Below are 3371 nucleotides of genomic sequence, written 5' to 3' on the forward strand. Positions count from 1 at the left end.
AAGGTCCCTATTATTGCATTATAGCCTGTGTTCAGAATCGGGAAACAATGGATACCTCCTGTAAAGGTGACTGTGCGTGAAATTGTGAAGCAATATTTTCAAAATGAAATCGTTCCATAGAAGTCATTAAGTAAAAGCATCGCTCAAGTAAAAGACTAAAAAAACAACCGTTTTAAGGTCCAAAACTTTCCAAGGGTAAACGTTAGATGGTTAAATTCAACCCCAGAAAACAACTACTGCGCCGTAAAAGTGATATTATCCTGACCATTGAAAGTTCTAATTATCAGTTTAGGCGAACAAAAAATACAATTGTAAATTAATTAGGACTTCTATCCAGTCATGGCTGACGGAATGAGAGCATGCTACCTTCGTGAAGTAAATAATGGGTTCCGTTCGAAATTCGTCAAATTCCCGAATTCGACAGAAACATTCCCGAGTTCTGACAATATATACCTGATGAAGGTTGGAGGTTACAGCGACCGAAAATTTGTGAAAATGACACTCAAGATTAGAGCAGTAGTCCGATAAAACCAAATAATACGAATAATCAAATATCATCTTCAAAATTCAGAAACTTAAAACAACATTATTTATATGGTGCTCAGTATAGTCACGTGCTAAGAATTAGCTTGTCTTTTCCTTTTCAGTTTCTTAAAAAAAGGTAAAAATAAAAACAAATACGTCTTCATATTTGATAATTTTTTTTCAAAATATCAAGATGAATAGTGAATCATAAAACAACCGTTGAGTTCAGAAATATTCTTTTTACTTCTAGTTCCTACTAAACACATTATACGTTATTAGGGATGTGACAACAGCATATTCTTTTCATTGTTTTGACTCTTGAGTATATATCTGTTAATATTTTATATGTTTTTATATAGACGGATGATTGATTAAGTGTGTCTAACCGTGTCGGATATACACTATCATATTTTTTCACGCGTTATAATTGTTTAAATATTTATTCACACTTTGAAAAATTTGTTTTTCCAAATTTTAAAACTTTAGTAATCCGAAAAAAAGTATACTAAAACTAGCATTCTCAGCTAAGAGTCTAAAATCACTCCAAAAATCCGAATAAAAATTTACAAAAATATGTTCAAGTCAAATGGTTTATTTCAAATTCCTATCTAAAACAAAACAAGTTGTTTGCTGTGTTAAAATCAGTAGGAAATGATATCGCTTATCATAATGCATAACCGACCCGTAAAAAAAAAAACGACATTGCTTATAATAATGCATAACCGACCCGTAAAAAAAAGATATTGCTTATAATAATGCATAACCGACTCGTAAAAAACGATATTGCTTATAATAATGCATAACCGACCCGTAAGAAAACGATATTGCTTATAATAATGCATATCCGACCAGTAAGAAAACGATATTGCTTATAATAATGAATATCCGATCAGTAAGAAAACGATATTGTTTATAATAATGTATAAGCGACCCCTATGAAAACGATATCGCTTATTATAACGCATAACCGACCAGTAAGAACACGATATATCTTATAATAATGAATATCCGACCCATACGAAAACGATATATCTTATAATAATGAATAACCGACCCGTACGAAAACGATATATCTTATAATAATGAATAACCGACCCGTACGAAAACGATATATCTTATAATAATGAATAACCTAGAAAACTACTGACACCTGAAAGTATCCTGTATCTCTATAAGGCCACTATTCGCCCATGTATGGAGTATTGTTGTCACATCTGGGCTGGTGCGTCTACTACTAGTCTCTCGCTCCTAGACAAGGTTAAAAAAAGAGTCGCCAATCTGATAGGCCCTGAACTGGCATCTAAGCTTCAGCCTCTGTCCCATCGACGAAACGTTGCATCCCTCTGCTTGTTCTACAAGTATTGTAATGGCGAATGCTCTGACGAACTGCAGACACTTGTGCCCCCACGACGCAGACACCTTCGACAAACCCGACAGGCAGCTAAATCCCACCCTCACACAGTAGAGATCCCTAGATGTAAAAGATCTTTCTACTCCAGTAGTTTCTTCCCCAGAACCGCTAGACTCTGGAATTCCATTCCAGGTCCCTGCTTCCCTAACTGTATTGACATGCAGAAGTTCAAGTGCAACGTGAACCGACATCCTGCTGCCCAAATTCCTACATAGTGCCCCAGTAGTTGCTGACCCTGATAGTAGCCCCCTACACCTGAGTGGCAATGTGCCTTGTTTGGGGTGAAATTGTAAAAAAAAAAAAAAAAAAAAAAAAGAAGATATATCTTATAATAATGAATATCCGACCCGTACGAAAACGATATATCTTATAATAATGAATATCCGACCCGTACGAAAACGATATATCTCATAATAATGAATAACCGACCCGTACGAAAACGATATATCTTATAATAATGAATAACCGACCCGTATGAAAACGATATATCTTATAATAATGAATAACCGACCCGTACGAAAACGATATATCTTATAATAATGAATAACCGATCCGTACGAAAACGATATATCTTATAATAATGAATAACCGATCCGTACGAAAACGATATATCTTATAATAATGAATAACCGATCCGTACGAAAACGATATATCTTATAATAATGAATAACCGACCCGTACGAAAACGATATATCTTATAATAATGAATAACCGATCCGTACGAAAACGATATATCTTATAATAATGAATAACCGATCCGTACGAAAACGATATATCTTATAATAATGATATCCGACCCGTACGAAAATGATATATCTTATAATAATGAATAACCGATCCGTACGAAAACGATATATCTTATAATAATGAATAACCGATCCGTACGAAAACGATATATCTTATAATAATGAATAACCGAACCGTACGAAAACGATGTATCTTATAATAATGAATAACCGATCCGTACGAAAACGATGTATCTTATAATAATGAATAACCGACCCGTACGAAAACGATCTATCTTATACTAATGAATAACCGACCCGTACGAAAACGATATATCTTATAATAATGAATAACCGATCCGTACGAAAACGATATATCTTATAATAATGAATAACCGATCCGTACGAAAACGATATATCTCATAATAATGATATCCGATCCGTACGAAAATGATATATCTTATAATAATGATATCCGACCCGTACGAAAATGATATATCTTATAATAATGAATAACCGATCCGTACGAAAACGATATATCTTATAATAATGATATCCGATCCGTACGAAAATGATATATCTTATAATAATGAATAACCGATCCGTACGAAAACGATATATCTTATAATAATGAATAACCGATCCGTACGAAAACGATATATCTCATAATAATGAATAACCGACCCGTACGAAAACGATATATCTTATAA

This window comes from Euprymna scolopes, chromosome 32, assembly GCF_053919585.1.
Source record: "Euprymna scolopes isolate OS-2025 chromosome 32, ASM5391958v1, whole genome shotgun sequence".
NCBI lineage: Eukaryota > Metazoa > Mollusca > Cephalopoda > Sepiida > Sepiolidae > Euprymna > Euprymna scolopes.